This window comes from Pinus tabuliformis, chromosome 1_1 (genome assembly GCF_031772625.1).
Source record: "Pinus tabuliformis cultivar Carrire ecotype Pingquan chromosome 1_1, CPIR1, whole genome shotgun sequence".
Lineage (NCBI taxonomy): Eukaryota > Viridiplantae > Streptophyta > Pinopsida > Pinales > Pinaceae > Pinus > Pinus tabuliformis.
This window is the reverse complement of record NC_142297.1, coordinates 613,842,456-613,863,904: the sequence shown is the minus strand read 5'-3', so window position 1 is coordinate 613,863,904 and position 21,449 is coordinate 613,842,456. Positions and strand designations below refer to the sequence as shown.

General features: G+C 36.6%; 1 pseudogene; it reads right to left on the bottom strand.

Annotated features, from left to right (window-relative positions):
* Window positions 1-17,746: 17,746 nt before the first annotated feature.
* LOC149214778 (putative E3 ubiquitin-protein ligase RHY1A) lies at window positions 17,747-19,237 on the bottom strand (annotated as a pseudogene).
* Window positions 19,238-21,449: the final 2,212 nt, after the last annotated feature.

The following is a 21,449-nucleotide window of genomic DNA, read 5'->3' as shown; positions in this document are numbered from 1 at the left end:
CAAGAGTGCAACCATGAATTGCACAATAAAATTAAAGTAATTTAGCGGAAATTTCAACAAAATCCAAACCATAATTAAACAAATGGCTAACACGCTAGCAACTGTAGAAGATCTTGAAAGAAAAATAGATTTAAAGGATCAATTGCTTGATTCTCTTCAAACTAAATGAAGCAAGAAACAAGATTAGATTAATGATATGATTAATGTAGCTTCTACAATGAAGGTGGATGCAATTTGTGATACAAAAGATCTAATAGAAAAGGTCAATATATCTTGTGATACACATGAATTCATCTAGACAACTGATGCAAGTTGTGACACAAAAGAGCTCATAAAAAAAGTGATGCAACTGTGATACATAGTACCTTATTCAAAAGCTTGATGCAACATGCAATATAGTTGAAATAATGGAAAAAGTTGATGTAACTTGTGATACCAGGTGATTGATGCACAAAGTGATACAAATGGCTTAATTGAATCAATGAATCAGATAAAGGGTATTAACAATAGTAGCAATTGTGAAGAAGAAAAATAACAATAAAATGGTCTTTCCAGGATGGTTATCAAACGTTGGGAAAAAATCCCACTAAAAAAAATTGATATGAATTGGGCTACACTAAAGATGATAGCTTTTATATTCTAGATTACTCCAAACCAATTCAATTTATAGTTTAGGATTTCTAGATGAAATTGAAAGTATTGATAGAAAGTGCCAACATTGTCAGTGTTAATTTGGTAGTCCAGGGACAAATTTCCTCCTTTGGAAAACCTTTCTCATCAATAAAGACCCCTCCTATCTCTTGGAAGAATTTAATTTGGTTAAGGGAAAATACATTTTTAATGTGGAATCCCATATGTGCACAAAAGGACAGGTCGACCCTAAAGAGAAATTGGACACCCTTAGAAGCTTATAGATACAAGTCACGTGATCCTAATTTGGACATTATCATCAAGCATATTCTTCTTCTCTCTTCTTTGGTTTGGCTTGCACATATCTGAAGTGGTTAGCAGAAATTGGTTCGTATAGGTCTGAAATTGCAGGGTTTGAGATCACATGTGTGGTTCAGGGTTTTTGGTTTGTAGCCACAACATTGGAACAAAAAAATTTCGGCCATAGCAACATGCATACAGGGTGCTCCCCACGGTTGGAGCATTTCAGCCGCACACATGTTCTATCTCTCCATGCGGCTAGGACCTAAGGTTTCTTTTGAGAGTTGATTGTAGGATGGGAATGTTAACTCTAATTAGTATTGTTGCTAGGCTCATATCTTGGATATTGTTTGGTTGATTTTGTTGGATATATTTGTGATTGAAGAATTGAAATATTGTACTCTTTGTTGAACATTTTATGACAGTCTAATAAGAAGAAGAATTCAAAAGGGTTTTCCCCCTTATGGGTTTTCCCTTGGTCTTTGACCAAACCTGGTGTCTCTTATTTGTCTCTTATTGTTCATTGCATTTGTTGTTCTATATACAATTGCTATTGATCATTGGAATATTAAATTGGTTTTGAAAGATTGCTAATTAAAGATAAGAAATGGGCTAAAGTGATTGTAACAACATAAAATAGTGTTAAAATTAACAGTAAGAGAAACTATCACATGAAGAGTCATTGTTTTTCTCTCCATCCTCGTCTTCATTGTGGGAAGACAAATCACCTATAAAAAAGATGTAAAAATCAAAAGAAGGCTAAAAAGAAAACCAATTATGGATGGATAAATTCCTGGAGATGGAATAAAGAAGTGAAGAAATTGCATTAGTCTTACAGTATAGGCAAGATAAAGGTAAATAAAAAGCTTCATGAAGAAATGAATAAAGCAAAAGTTTTGAATAAATTATTCCAAAAAAAATTATAGTACTCTCCACATTTAAGGCGGGGGGGGGGACGATGATAAAATAAACTTTCTTGCACCTTTAAAGAGGGGAGTAAATTGATGAAGTAAAATTGGTTAGCGGTCATCCAAAAACCACCACATTATTGAAAGCAGATTGGTTAGTAGTCATCCAAAAACCACCACTTTATTCAAAGTATTTTGGTTAGTGGTAAACCATAAACCATCAGTTTCCATGGAATATGGTTAGTGTTGAACCAAAAAAACCACCATCAAAACAATCCAAATCCCCAGCTTGGATCCTTTCAAGAATCAACTATTGGAAAACTTCTCTCATTGCACTTGATAAGGGGAAACATCAATTATCAGGCTTCAAGTTTTGAAGTCTTATTAGTCAAATAGATTAACACCCAATCAACAAAGGGGAATTCTAGCATAACAATTGGTATGTTCAACAATCATTTCAACGTATATGTTCAGACATAATAGCTGGTCCCTTTTAGGTATTCAAATATTGAAATTTTTAAGGCATATCTTCATTAAAACTCAATTCAATAGTTTTATATTGAAGATGACAAAATTTATTGGTGCATGTGTTTTTCAATTATTCAAACTTGTGATTGAGGGGGGAATCTTAAACTGTGAGCTCCTGGATAATCACAAAGTTCGATAACACACTTGTAATTCTTATCTTGATGAGGTGCCATGATGATCCACTAATGATTTTTCAATGCGATCTAGATCTAGAATGGTTATTGATGTATTATAAATTTTCACGTTGAGACCAATAAAGTATAACATAAGGGCTCTACACCATTTTCACTAGTTCACTTGTTTTGTCTCGCCCATGTTAATTCTTAACAGAAATATCTTAAAACTAATGTCTCGAATTTTGTTACCGATTGTTTGATTTTCCCACAAAATAAGGGAAAGACGATTGAAACCTCGGGTCATCTACAACCATTAGCTATACGAAGAGGTCTTAATGGATTTTATTACAAGTATACGAAACTTTGAAGGAAAGAATGTCATCATGGTAGTAGTCGATTAACTTAGAAACTATGCCCATTTTTGCCCCCTTTCTCATCCCTTTTAAAGAAATTACAATAGCTACAACATTCATGAAAACAATTCAGAAGCTACATGGAAATCCCAAGATTATTGTAAGTATACATATCAAAATTTCACTAGTGATATTTTTATTGAATCATTTTCTTGTTTTGCTACTCAATTTCCTTGTAGCTCCTCTTACCATCCTCAATCCAGTGGACAAACTAAAATAAATGTCTAAAAAGGTATCTCCCTATCTATGCATATGATAACATAATGGGTGAAGTGGTTACCTTTGACATAATGGTGGTACAAGACATCCTTCCACACTTCATAAAAAATGTCCCGATTTATGTCACGTTATGGCTATCATTCTCTATCCATCACATCACCCTTGAGAGAGAGTTAGAAGTTTCAAATAGTGGAAGATCACAAAGAGCATCAACAAGAGGTTCTCCAACTATTGAAGGTCAACTTGGATAAAACATAAAATATGATGAAGCAACATACAAAATGTCACAATGAAAGAGAATTTGAAGTGGGAAACTAGGTAGTTTTGTGGCTATAACCATATAAATAGATGTCCCTCAAGCAACAAAAGACAATAAATTAACATCCAAGTATTATGGTCCCTACAATGTGTTGTAGAGGATTGGAAGTATGGCTTACAAATTGGAGTTGTCTCCATCTTCACATGTACATCTAGTCTTCCATGTTTCTTGCTTAAAGATAGTTGGTGACCAGATCCCAATTTATACTATTTTACTAAATATTAACAAAGAGGAGCAAATCATAATAGAACTAGAAACACTCCTTGAAACATGAATAAAAGCATTTGCAAAATTGAGCAATCACTAGGCACCTTATCAAATAGAAGAGCCTTCCAGTAGAAGAGACAACATGGGAAGATGAGTTCATGCAAAAATATCCACAACTAATCAAGTGTTGAGGCAAACACTTGTTTAAAAGAGATGAGCATCTTAAGCCCTTGATATTGGATTACTACATTTCTATTGTTATATTAGTGTTGTCCTTATTCATCGGTTGGGCCCTTTAATAGTTGGCTAGACCCTTAATTGTAATTGTACCTTTTATCTCTTATATATACCAAACAAAGTTAGCTTTAAAGATCATATCATCTTATGCATTTTTTGTATTATAAAATAAAGTTGGACTCTCAAAGAGGTATATCATTCATTATTATATCTCCTTCTCTAGGTGTAGAGTTAGTTATCTTTCTATTTATATGCTATTTAAGTGTTTGGGGCATGGCCTAAACTCTCTACTTGTGTCAAGATATATATCATACCTCTTGTTTCATATGATAAGTTTATTAGACCAATTTGGTTTGAGCCTCATAATGCAAAGTTGACTACTATAATAACTTTCATATATTGATGATAAGGAAAAGAAAGGGTAGTTAAAGGAATTCTAAGGCCTCTATCTAATAAACAAATTCTAGCATTCAGGCCAAGAAATGCTTCAACAAGAGTTGTTAGTTATTTGGGACACAAATTGAGTCATCCAAGGTGAAGGGCTAAATGTTAAAACACTTTCTAGTCTTGCAAGGGTGTAAATGTCTATCCTAGATGAAGTGACAAGATTCCTCCCCCAATAGCAAGTTAGCTTTTCTGGTCTAGTATTATAGCCAATGGGCTAGCATGGTATGATTAAATATATTGGGATGGATTATGAAATAGCCTACATATTGACATAAGCCCTTGTTATCCCATAGCTTGGTGCAGACAAACCAACACAATTGACATAAAAATATGTATTTATTAATAATAAATATAAATTGACAGTTTACAGGATGAGAGGCCCCGGCATGATCTCTTATCATGCCTCGTGCCCTAATTAACTAAATTGTTTAAAAAACACAATTTTTTTATATAACATTGACTTCCTCCCAAAAAGATGCTTTTTCCTCAAAGCATACGTAACAACGGGCGTTGTTGACGAAATGCTTCAGTTTCCCAAGAAGCTTCTTCTTCTTGTAAGTCCTTCCACTTGATCAATTACTCTTTGATTACTTGTGATCAGAGCTTCTTTTCCCTGGTGGATATGATACCTTCTGGCTCTAAAATGACCCTTCCTTCATCATTTCAGGATGGAAGTGTTGATTGATGGTCATCAAGTGCCCTTTTAAGGCTAGACACATGGAAGACGTTGTGAACACGACTTTTATCCAAAAGGCTTAAACTATATGCAACTTCGCTGATCTTTTTGTTGATCTGGTATGGTCCATAGAACTTTGGTACCAATTTATTTTTTCCTTTTTGTTTCAAAGGCAACTGTTTGTATGGTTGGAGCTTGAAAAATACCCATTCTCCGACTTCAAATTCTCTCCCGATTCTGTTTTAGTCAGCTTGTTGCTTCATAAAATTTCTTGCATTATTTAAATTTTCTTTTAGGGTTTGGACGATTTTTTGGATTTCTTTTAGTTGGTTTTTAATAGTTGGTAGATTTGTTTGGATGGTAGCTAGATCCTTCCATTTCGAAGGTTGGTACCCATACAAATCCTGGAATGGAGTCATTTTTGTTGACGTATGGTAAGTAGAATTATACCACCATTCAACGAGATGCAACCACTAAACCCACTTATTTTGTTTTATTGTGGTGTAACAATGTAGATAGGCTTCCAAACATTTATTGACAACCTTTGTTTGTCCATCTGTTTTAGGGTGGTAAGCGGAACTCATATTTAGGTAGGTTCCTATATGGTTGAACAATTCCTTCCAGAAATTACCCTTAAATTTGGCATCTCTATCACTCAATGAATTTTGGAAAACCGTGTAATTTATAAATATTCTTTCAAAATATCTCAGCGATTTGTTTAGCTGAGTCTGATTTTTTCATTGTAATAAAGTGAGCATATTTGATGAGTCTGTCGGCTACTATGAAAATTTTATCCTTGCCATCGGATACAGGTAATCCATCAATAAAGTCCATTGATATTTCTTTCCATTTCTGATTCAAAATGTTTAGGGGGTGAAGTAATCCAAGTGTCATACTATTTTCACTTTTATTTCTTTGACATTTGTCACATTCTGCTACATATTTCTGAATATCGCAACTCATCCCATTCCAAAAGAATGATTGACGTGCATTGTAGTAAGTTTTAAAGAATCCTGCATGTCCGATTGATAGTGAATCATGTGACTCCTTGAGTATATTGGATTTAAACTTGTAGTTTGAATTCAAATAGATTCTTCCTTTGTACCATAGAATATTGTTCTTCCATTCAAATTTTGAGTTGTCTGGAAGGTTATTAATTATCACAGTTATTCTTGGATCCTTGGCATACTCACTTCAAATCTCATTAATACATTCAGGAACAAAAACTGAGACTACAAGTAATGTTGGTTCTTCGCCCTTCCTAGATAGGGCATCTGCTACTACATTGTCCTTTCCCTTTTTATGTAATATCTCCATGTCAAAGGAAACAAAATTTTCAATCCATTTTTGTTGTTCTTCGGAAAGTGTTTTTTATTGGAGGAGGTGTTGGAGACTGTTATGGTCTATTCGAACAAAGAACTTTCTTCCCAAAAGATATTGTCTCCACTTCGCCAGTGCGTGCGTAATAGCAAGCATTTCCTTGTTGTAGGTGGATTTAAGATGTTCTCGTTTATTGAGCTTCCTGCTTTGAAAAACTATTGGATGCCCCTCTTGCATTAATACTGCACCTATACTGAACTTGGAAGCATCACACTCAATGATAAATGGTTTAGAGAAATCTGGAGTTGCCAATACCAAGCCATTAGACATAAATTCCTTCAATTCTTCAAAGGACCTTCCTGCTTCCTCATTCCATTGAAATGAATTCTTCTTTAAAAGGTTTATTAGAGGTGCAGTTATATGTGCATAGTTTTTAATAAATCTTTGGTAATATCCTGTCAATCCTACGAAACCTCTTAGCTTGGATATAGTAACTGGTTTGGTCCATTCCTTTATAGCCTTAATTTTATTAGGGTCCACTTTTACTCCTTCATGGGATATTATGATTCTGCGATATTCTACTTCTTCCTTCCCAAAGGTGCATTTGGATTTCTTGGAGTAAAATTGATGCTCTTCTAGTAGTGTAAGCATTTTATCCAAATGTTATAGGTGCTCCTTCCAAGTTTTACTGTAAATTAAATATCATCAAAGAATACTATTACAAACTTCATAAGATATGGACATAATAACTCGTTCGTAGTGGCTTGGAAAGTTGTTGGAGCATTGGTTAATCCAAAGGGCATTACTTTAAATTCGTAGTGACCTTCGTGTGTTCAGAATGTAGTTTTTGGTATGTCTTCCAACCTGATTCTGATTTGGTAATAGCCTGACCTTAAATCCAATTTTGAGAAGTCTTTTGCCCCATGTAGTTCATCCAACATTTCATCTACAAAGGGAATTGGGAATTTGTTTTTAATTGTTATTTTATTTAATCCTCTATAGCCAATGCATAGGCTGAACGATCCATCCTTCTTCCTTACCAATATAACTAGAGCAACATACAAACTCTTACTTTTTGAGATGATCCCACATTTTAAAAGGTCTTGGATTAATCTCTCAATTTTAGCCTTTTCGTGATGCGGATATCGATATGGTTTGATGTTGACGGGGTCTGATCCTGCTTTGACTTGTATTGTATGCTTGATTTCCCTTTTAGGAGGCATTTTCATGGGTAGGTCTTGGAATATTTTTTCGTGCTTTTGAATTAGCTCTTGCACTTCTGATGACTCTTTGATGAAAGGAGATTTTGGGGGTACACCAATTGCCCCTTTCTTTATAAATTTTCGATCCTGAGGCCTATGTGTTATGGCCCACAAACCTATCAGAAGCGTTTATTTGAGGCCTTAAGCCTTTAAACCCGGAACCAAACTTCATATCGGAACCACATGAATACACACGGAAACATGGAAACCCGACCCAAAAAACATAAGGTCGGACTTTAAATATTTTACACCCGCATTCATAAATATCGGCGGGTCCGATCTCGGTCCATCTCCTTTCCACTGCACCATCCTTCGCATTCCCCGATCGCCGATCACCGGTCAATCATGACCTTTGATCTTCCGTTCGATCGACGGTTGTCGCTTAGCCTGATCAATCAACTTGTGCGATAATCTTCCATTGTCGATCAACTCCTTTCGATCCGATGACTGTTAGGGATTTCAGGTGGACAAGAAGCATAAGGATTAACCGCTCTTTCCTCTCTCCTCCTCGCTGCTACGTGTCGCTTGATGAGTGGAATCAGGTGCTCACCCTTCAATACCACTTACCACTATTCGCTCGACCAAAATACCACTTCCATTGTTGCGAAACCACTTTCCTCGCGAATTAACTTCTGCGCTCTTCCACCATGCGATGACCGTTGATTTCTTCCATTGGATAGTTCTGATGGTTCCTTCACATTCCTCTATATTTTGATCTGGACTGTTGATCTCTGAGATCCAACAGATCCTGTGCATTCTCTCATTTGTCTGCCATTTGATGGTTTTTGCGCTTAAATCCAGTTCCTTTTCCATATACCATTTCACACACGACATAACAATTAATTTGTTTATCTTCAGATCGCCATCGATACTCATAGTGATTGATGGTCGATCAATACTACAATACGCATACTCAGACTGTTCAAGAAATACAACACATAGGTATAAAATATCAACACTGAACACACTTTTCTATTATATATAAACGATTACAAGCTAAGGAATTTCAGCCTTAGAACAAACTCCCTCTCGACTACATTGTATCTATCTCTGTTACACAATTTCTACTATTCGCTCTCTATCCCTCTCACACACAAAGACTCTCTTTTTATAAGAGATTACAATAGTTGTGGATCATTTAAGATGCACGATTTCTTCCCACAATCACTCAACAAACCCCTAAACTCTCTATACGCATACATGCATATGGCAGATTACATTTAATAAAGTCTTCGAGAGACTTTATCCATTCCATCATTTAATCTGTTTTAAACAGAATTTGTCCCCTGTTTTGCTCCGATGGTCCACGTCCTCCTTGCTTCGCTTTGGATTCCTCTTTTAATTAAGAGTGCTCAAATGCTCCTAGATCAGACTCCCAAGGCATAAAAATTTATGACCTCCTGGTCATATGCTTCTCCTTATCCTTAGAAATTCTACCCACTTCTCAGTGGAACTGCCTTCATGATATTCTGTGAGCTGCAACCAACCTCTGCAGTAATAGTCTTCTCTGCTACACGGCCCCTCACCAAGCTTTCTCCTCTGATCTTAGTCTTTTGGCATCCTTCTGGTTCTCTTCTCTAGAACCAATTGAGCACTCCTTGCTCTAGGTTGTTGTAAGTCTTCTCACCTTCCGCTGCCACTATCTACATGACAGTAAAGACCATAAATTCACCATACTTCAACATTTGTACCTCTTCTCCTTCTACTTGCAAACTCTTCCTCCTCACAGGAAATATTCTTCCCTTTCCCTGCTTTGATACCAAATGATGAAAGGAGATTTTGGGGGTATACCAATTTCCCTTCTTTATAAATTTTCGATCCTGAGGCCTATGGGTTATGGCCCATAAACCTATCGGAAGCGTTTATTTTAGGCCTTAAGCCTTTAAACCCAGAACCACACTTCATATCGGAACCATAGGAGTACACACGGAAACATGGAAACCCGACCCGAAACACATAATGCCGGACTTCAAATATTTTACACCCGCATTCATAGATATTGGTGGGTCCACTCTTGGTCCATCTCCTTTCCACTACACCATCCTTCACATTCCCCAATCACCGATCACCGATCAAATCAAGACCGTTGATCTTCCGCTCGATCCGACGATTGTTGCTTACCCTGATCAATCAACTTGCGCAACAATCTTCCACCGTCGATCAACTCCTTTCGATCCGACGAATGTTAGGGATTTCGGGTGGACAAGTAGCACGAGGATTAACCGCCTGAAAAGTGGTTTCCTCTCTCCTCCTCGCTGCTATGTGTCACTTGATGAGTGGAATCGGGTGCTCACCCTTCAATACCACTTACCACTTTTTACTCGCCCAAAATACCACTTCCACTGTTGTGAAACCACTTTCCTCGCGAATTAACTTCCGTGCTCTTCCACCATGCGATGACCGTTGATTTCTTCCATCGGATGGTTCTGATGGTTCCTTCAGGTTCTTTTGTATTTTGATCTACACTGTTGATCTCTGAGATCCAACGGATCTTGTGCATTATCTCATTCGTCCGCCATTTGATGGATTATGCGCTTAAATCCAGTTCCTCTGCTATATACCATTTCACACACAACATAACAATTAATTCGTTTATCTTTATATCGCCATCGATTCTCGTAGTGATCGATAGTCGATCAATACTACAACACGCATACTCAGACTATTCAAGAAATACAACATACATGCATACAATATCAACACTGAACACACTTTTTTATCATATACAGATGATTACAAGCTAAGGCATTTTAGCCTTAGAATAAACTCCCTCTCGACTACATTGTATCTATCTTTGTTACACAATTTCTACTATTCGCTCTCTATCCCTCTCACACACATAAACTCTCTTTTTATAAGAGATTACAATAGTCGTGGATCATTTAAGATGCATGATTTCTTCCCACAATCACTCAACAAACCCCTAAATTCTCTATACGCATACATGCATATGGTAGATTATATTTAATTAAGTCTTCGAGAGACTTTATCCATTCCCCTATTTTGCTCCGATGGTCCACGTCCTCCTTGCTCCGCTTTGGTTTCCTCTTTTGATTAAGAGTGCTCGGATGCTCTTGCATCACTCTCCGTTGATCACTTTTGTTGGTGACATTGTACTACATAGGCTGGTGCTTCTTTTAGAATCATTTTCATCATCTGGGATGATGACACAATTTGATTTTCTGGTGCTTGGAACTCATATAACTTGCGCCTCTGCCCTTCCAATTTAAAGCTTATAACTACTTTCAATGGTTGGTAGAGTAAGTGCCTAGGGTTTGTAGCCATTGGATACCTAAGACCACATCTACTCCTCCTAATGGTAAGTGTAGAATGAAGATTCTAAATTAAAGTCTTGAATTTGCAATTTTACCTTACGACATTTCTCTACCTTTTCAATCTTCTTACCGTCGGTTACCATCACCCTCATGCTGGACATGGGAAATGTGAATATGCTAAGTCTCTTTGCCATGGTTGAGTCTAAAAAATTGTGGGTTGTGCCGGTGTCGATCAGAACCATTACATTGTTCTTCTTGATATGCCCTTTTAATTTTAAAGTTTGGGGTTGTGATACACCTGTCATAGCCGATAATGACACTTGTGGAATGCTGTCGTCATCTAGATCTGGAGAGAATTCTGGGGCATCTTCCTTTCCTTCTATGTTTGATTCATCATTGTTTGAATCATTAGTTGCTGCACCGTTATATAGGTTCTTTGTCTCTTTCCCTTTACCACACCTATGTTTAGGTTCCACTTTTTGCCACAGCGTTTGCACTTGCCCTCTTTCATCCTTTGTATTTCCACGTTGGATTTTTCTCCTTCACGAAGATGTGGTGGAACATATTTTGTATTATCCGTATTCGCAGATTGGGGAAATCTTCGTCTCAAGTATACTTTTTCCGACTTTGACCACAATATCTTTTCAAAAAAAAATCAATGGTTTTTGCTTTTTGTCTTGCTACTTCTATCGACGTAATGTCATGAAGCTCAAGTTCTACTTGTAGATAGGTTTTAAGTCTAGAGATGTACGATTGGATTAGACGAGATTCTGATAACCCCAGTACTCGTGTTGCTAAGGTCTCCCATTCTCAAGTGTATTCATCCACATCTCCTTTTTGTCACAATCTGATGAGTGTTGAAAAGAACTCTTCTTTCTTGACACCTTAGAACCTTTTAAAGAACGCATCCTTAAGTTTTCTCCAACTGATAGTAAGTGTCGTCTTCTTCCACCACATATACCAATTATATGCTTCGTCTTCCATTTTCATGGAAGTGTGCCTAATATTTTTGTCAACATTGTCAATATCATAGATCTCAAAATATTCTCTTGCTTTATTGAGCCACACAATGCTGCATTTTTCGTTACCGTCGAACTTGGGTAGCTTGATTTTTGCTCTTCGTTGATACGTTGCTAACAGTGGAATGAAAAGAGGGTATTGATTGGTGAATGAATTCCAGAGCTGCTTATTTTGAAAATTCGCGTTAATATTTTCTTGATGGTGCATGGATGATTTTTTTGGACACTTAGTTTTTTCATGAGAATTTGCTGAATTTGTTGAATGTGATGAATTGTGCTATTGATTACCTTCAACATCTTGGAATATTTGTTCAAGTGTAATCTTCATCCTGTCACAAATAGCGGTTAGTATTGTCATTGTCTGATTATGATTTATTTTGGATTCGGTATGGTTCTATCTGAGCTGTTTTTCAATCTGATTTGTAGTATCCTGAAACTTCTTGATATCGTCGAAATGTCTGGTAACCTTACTCTTGAGATTGATAAATTTTTGGTTAAAATTATCAGAATGGCTAGTAATCGTATTCTCAAGATCAATCAATCTTTTGCTGAAATCGGTCATTGTCATCGACCACATTGAACGGGTTTGTGGAGGTGTATATTTGTCCACTAGTTTAAGCTTTCTTCCTTGAGTTTTTTTAATAATAATAATATATATTTTTTAAATATTAATAAATTACATAGTTATAAACTATATAATAACTAATAAAAGTTAATTTATGTATAGTCATAAATTATATATTAATCAATTAAAATTTAATTAATTGAACTATAAATATAAACTATATATTTCGTACGGACATTAAGTGGAGAGGGGCAGGGTTTTGGGTAGAAGGAAGTCGAAGATGAATTAACGGCAGAGAGCTGAAACCTGGAAGGTTTGAAAATGGAGGAAAAAAAATGGGGAGGTAAAAACAACGAAAAATTATGTGAATGGGTTGGAAAATTAGAGGGGCCGACAAGGTCACGGTAGCACAACAACGAAGAACGTAGGAACAACGATCAATGTGAACCCATTGTTGACGATGGAAGGCACGATGGATGCGCACGATAGGGGATGTTGTCAATGAAGCAAGAATGAATGCGGTTGAGCGGAGAAATAACAAGCAGAGGTGTTTGTGAAAGCTAAAGAATCTGTGACTGCACAATAGTGAGCTGAGGAGCTACTTGCTCTGATACCAGATGGTGTAGACAAACCAATGCAATTGACATAAAAATATGTATGTATTAATAATGAATATAAATTGACCGTTTACCTTTACAGGGTGAGAGGCCCGGGCGTGATCTCTGATCATGCCGTGTGACCTAATTAACTAAATCGTTTACAAAATACTAAATTTTTTATGAGAGATTTTTCAGCGTACATCACAAGAAATTTTATTTGTCGACGCGTTTCGAACCAACTAGTGTGGTTCATCGTCAGGACAAGCTGAATGAGCAGATCAGGCATTGCATGTTAAATAAATAGAGCAAAAACTCCAACGACTAAAACATATAACATAGCCTCAACTCAACATGGCATTCAAACAAGAATATTTGTAGTTAAGTGGTGAATGCTCTATTGGCCAGTAATTACCAATATATAGATTTTGCTATGATGAGTATTTCATATTATATTTATGTTACTTTTATTTGATGAGATCATGTGTTTTAATTTTAATTTTTAAAATTTACCCGCACGTGTTGAGGATTAGCATGTCAATTGTGCTTAGCATGAGTGGTTAAAAGAAATATTGTTATCCTCTCCACTTGAGTTCAATTCCTATATGAGACATGTTGAGCTCATAATGAATATTACTTGTATTTCTCATATAGAATATAAAGATATTTCTCATGGAATATATATATATATATATATATATATATGGTGGTTGGAAGGAACAATTGTTATCTTCCTCATATAGGTTTTGTTTCCATAAGTGACATGTTGAACCCATGTCTTTGAAACTTCTTGTACATTCACGAACCCTATGAAATATCCTACCCTTGCTTATCAGCGCTGGAGGGTGAGGTGTTTTGTTACATGGAAAAAAATGTTAAGGAATAGTATACTATAATTATGTGTGATCACATAAAAATTGCTTTGTAATGTTCTCAGCTCTGGAAATTCGGGGAAACCTTATACAACACAGAGGCCTAGTAGCAAAGAAAATAAAATCCTAAGCTCGTAAAAAGAACCCCATTATTAAAAAAACAAGCCAAATACATCACAAACATAAGCCAAATACATCACAAAACATATATTGAAGCTTGATGTCTTAATCATGTTAGAAACTTATCATATCTACTAATAATTGGCCTACAACCAAGAACAATAGATAGCACGAATTCTTGATGCCCATGCTCTATTAGATGTCGATTAGAAAATGACATATGGATTCTCATTTTATCAAAGTTATTTTGTAATTTTTGAAGTACTTGTGAACAATCTTGTTATAAAGCAATCTTGTGAAAACCTTTTTCTTCACATTATATCCTCAGAAGATGTGTTATGTTGATACATCTTGATTTCCAATACAAATAATGTGAAATATTGTGCAGTTCACTAAAAGCATCCTTAACTTATTTTCCATTTACTGTGCTAAAAAGCAATTTAATGTCACATCCATCCAAAACTAATGGTTATTGGCTGCCATTGTTTCCAGGATGGTCAATTATTCTTGGCAGTCTGCAGTTCACTAAAAACATCCTTAACTTCGCTTCCAGGATGATCAATTATTCTTGGTAGTGTGCAGTTCACTAAAAACATCTTTAACTTCTTTTCCATTTACTCTGATAGAAGCAATTTAATGTCACATCCATCCAGAACTAAAGGTTATTGGCTGTCATTGCTTCCAGGATGATCAATTATTCTTGGCAGTAAGAGTTTTCTGATTATGGCCCACAGAGATTTCAGATCTATTTTATCAAGGAGAAAAATCAGGTTTTAGGTAGAATGTAAGACCTCCAGGTGGGGTTCCATGTCTACTTCCTCCACTTGAGTTGAGGAACATTGGGTTGCAATTCTATTGGCCACCTTCCCAAGACAGAAAAAGTATTTAAAAAGTGCAAAATGACATTCCTCTACAACAGTTCCTTGGGGCTAACTACGGTTTCCATTTGTATAAGTACCTTGGATAAGGCAAAGAAGCACCAGAGCGTATAATTAGATAGCCGCAAAGTTTAGCTCCATCAACGCAACCATCCACCCAATCCATATTGCAGATGGAAAGGCCATTAGTCACATAGTCAAATCCAATAAAGTCCCTCACAATACCACCTGTTATTGCAGCTAGCAGTTCGGTCGACCTCCATCCAGATATCTTCGAGGACACCTTATAATAGTAGACATGTGATCACTAAAGCATGCGCAGTACATGAGGCCATTTTTCTGCAAGTGAGCATTTTGCTGATTGCAAAGAAAACCATTTTAATAATTGTACACCGATAGTGTATATATAAAATTGTTTAGCCAGGTAAATTTTCAAAACATTTTCCATTTAAAGAGGTAAGCTTTTTGAACAAGAATGATCTTGTACCAGAGACTTCCTCCCATCGTATTATCCTTGCCTCGTGAATATAAATCATCGTCACTCTGTTGGATTGTCTTCAGGTTGTAAGCAATCTATAACGGTACAGGATGGAACTCTCCATAGCCAAAGCTACAATAACTTACAATATCACTCTTGGAAGCAAAGATATCTTGTGGGCCTCAGTCGTTAATTTCAAAGCCACGATAGAAACCACAATCTTCTGTCACATAAGCTACCTTATCTATATTAGACTCACATAGTGAATCATGAATATGGGAATTAGCATCGACATTCTAACAGTAATACTCTCCTCTATAGAAACATTGAGCTCCAAAAACCACCTTCTTTGATCTTCTTAATATAGCTGTACAAATTCTAAAATGCTTATATTTCAAAAGATTATTTATTATAAGATTCCAATAAGCTTGCACATTAATCAATGAGGGCTAACAGAGGCTCTACCGCTCCTTTGTAACTTTTCTGCATCTACAGAAGTCTGTCATGCCTGTCATCACTGGTGTTCCTCCCACGAGACCAAGAAAGTGGATTTGATACCACTGTCATGAGTCCAAATCATTATAGATGGTAAGACTATAGGAGCAACTGATAAATAGCACTACAACAGAAGGCGTAGTTAGGCCAAGTTTAACAGTGATATACAAACAGCAGTAGATTAAACTGTGATGAAAGTAGATTCCACAACAACAGTAAATTCATTGATTACAACAGTAAATTAAACAAACAGATTAGAGAATACTTATCAGCAATTAGTTCAGCACCCAGAACAACTAAATGCTAGTTATTCTGCATAGAGAACCTCCAAAATTGAACACGTATAGAAGAACATACATAAATATTGGCCAAAAACAGTTTGTAGTCTGATATCATATAACTAAAACAATCAACGCAGGACAAAGACTTCCCAAAGAAGGCATAATGGCAACAGACACCCATAATATCCAAGGGCAGCTTAGACGTGCATTCAACCACAGTTTAGTCTCCCACCAGCTACCTCCAATAACCAAAATCCCCGCATAACTCCTAGAAAACAAGAGGTCCTATTTAGAACTCATTGACTCCTTAAGGATTCATCTCTTGCATGTGAAATAAATGGTTTCCAGATTAAATTCACCTAGTGGCCTTATTTTAACCCATTGCTTCCTCCAGATGGGATATATATTATAACGGGGATTTTGGTTATTGGAGGTCCTATTTAGAACTCATTGACTCCTTATGAATTCATCTCTTGCATGTGAAATAAATGGTTTCCAGATTAAATTCACGTAGTCGCCTTATTTATAACCTTAAGATTTATGTTTAACCCGTTGCTTCCGCCAAATGGGATATATGTTATAACTTATTCTATAACTGTGGTTTAATATCCTTAGAGATATTCTACTCTAAGGCTACCGTATACCCCATTCAACACAAAATTGGGCCGTCATAATTTATTTTATTTATCACAGCACACGGGCATTTGCGTTTTATTTCGACTAGAAAACATTACATGGTCTTTTGGTATCATAAGAGATTAGATATTGTTGAAGATGCAAGTTACTTCGTTTTACTACTTATTGAGCATTCCTAATTACCAAAAACAAAACACAAAAGATTTCTTAAACAAATACATTTTACTAAACGCAAAAACATGAGACCTCCCATGGTGTTTCTGCGTCCAAAATAGACTAAACTAAAAGGAGGGAGTTGTTCAACAATCAAACATACCTTGTGATAAAAAGAAACAGTATTCTTAATTGGTAGGCACAATTTTATAATTCATGGTGGTTGTCATATGTAGGTTAAGGTCAAACGCTGGCAGGTGTATCATACATTGAACTTAAAAGTAATGCATGATAAATCATACACCTCTTTATCAGCTAGTACAGGTCTGTAGTCTAAAATATCACCCTTGACCTCAAGTCAGAAAAAGTGCTGACAATAAGGTCGTTGCATTATTATTTACTACATTTTCGTAACTCTATAATAAAAATGATAGTGCTACATCCTTCTACAGAAAAGGCTGTTGCTGTGAAATTTTTGGAATAAGACAGAAATTATGTTAACCTCCACTAGAGAGAACCGAAGAGTATGTCAAGTATTCATAGTATTCCAGCAGAAATGGGAATTACGAAAATTTTGCATACCTTCAATTTTGACCTTAACATACACAGATTTGATAAACAACATGAAGAGAAGAGTTTCATTTTTTAAGGTGCCGTGGCTTCAATCTTCAGTGGGATTTTGACCTTCCAAAAAATAACTGCTTTCCTGGAAATAATATTTTTTCCTAGTTAGATTTATCCTATTCACAGAAGTGGTCACAATGGATGATGCTCTAACTCAAGTTATCCTACATGATCATGCTGATGCCAAATGCACAATTTCCCGGCAATATAGGCATTCTCCACAAATTATAAGCCCTTCATTCATTGAGCCAATGTGAAACCTATGGATGCATGGAAGGCATATAATTTGTTCCCCAGGGAAAAGCTGTTCCAAACAAACAGTGCAACCCTCCAGATCTGATTCTACATTTTCATTTCCAGAATCTTTGACTTTGGTTGACCTTGGAATAAAAGCTTCTCTCTGCAAGCTGCAAATGACCATCTTTGTAAGCGCTGGTGGCTCTGAGCCACTCCGAATGAAAAGTCCTATTCCATGAATTCCCCAGACGCACTAATCCTGGAAGCCAGCAAGTTTCTTACATCAGCTGGCCGGCTTTCTGCATCAGTAAAATAGATCTGTCCATCGATTGCAGCATAGTTATCAACTCTTGTTTCAGCTGAGGGAATGCTTCTCATCCTGCTGACCTGCACAGTCATTATTTCCCATGTTAATAAAAAATTGTTACATTGATGAAATAGGAACTGCGCTGTATTGCCAGCACAAACAAGATAACTACATTCTATCAAGCGGTTTAGCTGACCTGTTGCTCAAAAGTGATGATGCTCTAAATTTCAAATTAAGGTGATCTCTGGCATGCATAATTTCTCCTGGTAAAATTTTGTATTTGATTGCTTGCTCCGAAAATGTACTCAGAAGTCTGTGTGAGACACCATTTTTATGACTGGAAGCTTCTATGCTGGACTCATTATAAATCCTAGAATTGCTTGAACGTCCCTCACAAAGTGGCACTTAATGATCCTGCATATGAATTCAATTTAAATTCGAATCATCTATAAAAATGGTCATGGTAAATGTCATGTTCAATTCTATTAGTTATGAATGACAAGAAGCTACTCTACTTGTTCATCAATTAAGAGATGGTTAAGTAAACAGGCACACTGTAATCATAAACACAAACATAGCATGTCATTAAACAGTACTGGATGGCTGTCTTCAGAAACATCATGGCAGGTGGAATTTGTGCTATGAATTAGCTGGATCACTTCTTTATTTGTTGGCAATAGAAAGCATCATAACAATTCGAGTTATATTTGTATGTGCTTTTTCTTTACTTTTGAGGTACACTCACTGAATGCAGTTAGATTACATATTGAGTTTTGGCCACTCTATGAGGAGCAGGGAAAAATATAGCCAGGATGTAGTCACAGGTTTTTAAGAATTTCACAATAAAGCAAACTCAATCAGCGCATTTCAAACCATTAAGTATATACCATAATAACCATCTTCGCAAAGATAGAAAAATGATGGAACCAAAACAAGGTAACAAACCAACAGATAGAAATCTGGCCCAAGGGCTATGGCTGATAATCATTAAGAAAGAAGAAAAAAATGCCAAGGCACCAAATATCAACATCATAATGCTAAAAGAAATGTAAATCTTGACAGATTAACTGAACTGTTGAGGGTACCTACCTGTGCCCATTTGGTTGATGATGCCTCCATGTGCCCATTTGGTTGATGATGCCTCCAGCTCCCTGCTTCGGTTACCAAAAGACCAAGCTTCGGTTACCAAAAGACCAAATCCACCCAGCCAAACTGAGAAAAATCTGGCTACTTAGTCGAGTGAGCCTTTGAGGTGAAGCAGACTGTTCCCCGTGCCCAGAACCTCAGAATAATCCGCGCTCTTCCTGCTGATAACTTCTGTTTCTCCTTCAGTTTTCTGTTGGGTATTTTTAATGGGGAAAATACCAAAAACCAAATATTCAAACACACAGAGGCAATGCTCTGTTTCTTTTGCTCCAGGATCTTTTGTGCACACACAAGACTTAAAAAAACTCACTGAGGAACAGAGGATTTCACCATAAAATATTTCTATTCATTAAAACAAAAAAAACATTCACTGTGTCTCCATATGAGAATTTACACTGCTGGAAAAATTCCCATTAACATTTACTGCTGTAAAACCTCCATTCACATTTACTGGTGTAAAACAATTTTACATACTGCTGTAAAAGCAAAACTTACACAAACTTACAAAAACTTACTTCGAGCAAAACCACACATGGTTTTCGCTACTTAAAAAAAACTTCACAAAACATTACAGAATGTATTCGTGCACTGCTGTGCATACATCCTCTGGTTCTTCTTCTTCTTTTACCGCACCATCATCGTTTTTCACTGCTGTGAATACACATACATTTTACCTCCCGTGTGCAATACATAAATAAAAATCAACACACTCAAAAACATGAAAACTTATTACATATATTACGAACATTAATACATGCCTTATATAAGAAACATATATAAAAATATGTATTAAAACGTGCCCATACTCATATTAAGAGGGCCACCTAAAACTTCGTACCACCATTAAATTCCAAGACATTTCTTCCACAGCGGTCAAACTCAAAAATCAAACACTCCACGCAATGGTTTTAATTTAATGCAGGTTCGTATGCAGCTCCAGGTGATCAACGGCGGAAAACACGAGAGCACATCCAACGGTGGACAACAATATCGGAAACGCAACAAGTGCTGAACATTAACCTCCGAGAAAATGACGTTGCGTTACGTCAGGGCTGAACCACGTGTCAGCTCCAAATTGTATCGGAGCTCCTTCCCGGATTATTCCTTCGTCGGCAAATCGCTCCGAGAAAATCCGGTGAACGGTTTCTGGCTTGGTTCACGGTTTCTGGTGGTCTGCGTTGAAATTAGATTTCAACACTCCCCTTTAATTTCAACAGCTGGGCATTCAGTCATACCCAGACACTTTCTCAAAAATTCAAAGCTCTTCTGATCAAGTGGCTTTGTCAAGATGTCTGCTACCTGTTCTTGAGTCCTGCAATGTTCTAGGACAATTTCTCCATTGTTCACCAATTCTCTGATGTAGTGAAACCTGGTATCAATGTGTTTCGTTCTCTTATGAAACACTGAATTCTTTGACAATGCAATAGCTGAGCTATTGTCACAAAAGATCACTGTCGCTTTTGCCTGCTCTTGGCCTAAGCTTCTCAACATTCTTCTCATCCACACTGCTTGACATGCTGCTGCTGTAGCTGCCACATATTCAGCCTCTGCTGTAGACAATGCTACAATGGACTGCTTCTTAGAAGCCCATGAAATGGCTCCTGAACCCATATTAAAAACATAACCGGAAGTGCTCTTCCGATCATCTACACTTCCAGCCCAATCGCTATCTGTGTACCCAACCAAATCTGAATGTTCTGAGGCATGATATAAAATTCCAAACATTTTGGTACCTTTCACATACCTCAAAATTCTCTTTGCTGCCTGCCAATGTGCCTCCTTCGGCCTCTCCATGAATCTGGAAATCAAACTAACAGCATACATTAAATCAGGCCTAGTAGCTGTTAAGTACATGAGGCTGCCTACAATACTCTTGTACAAACTAGGATCAAAATCCTTGTTGTTGTCCTCTCTGCTGAGCTTTAATCCCATCACTGTGGGAGTGATTGCTGCCTTGCATTCTTCCATCTTAAATCTGCTCAAAACTTGATTTACATATCTTGCTTGAGATATAAAAATTCCTTTTTCATTTTGATCTACTTCTATGCCTAAGAAGTATCTCAACAAACCCATGTCAGTCATTTCAAATTCATCTTTCATGACTGATTTAAAATTCTCAATGAGCTGATCATCATTACCTGTGAAAATCACATCATCAACATATAAAACAACAATTAAAATCTTA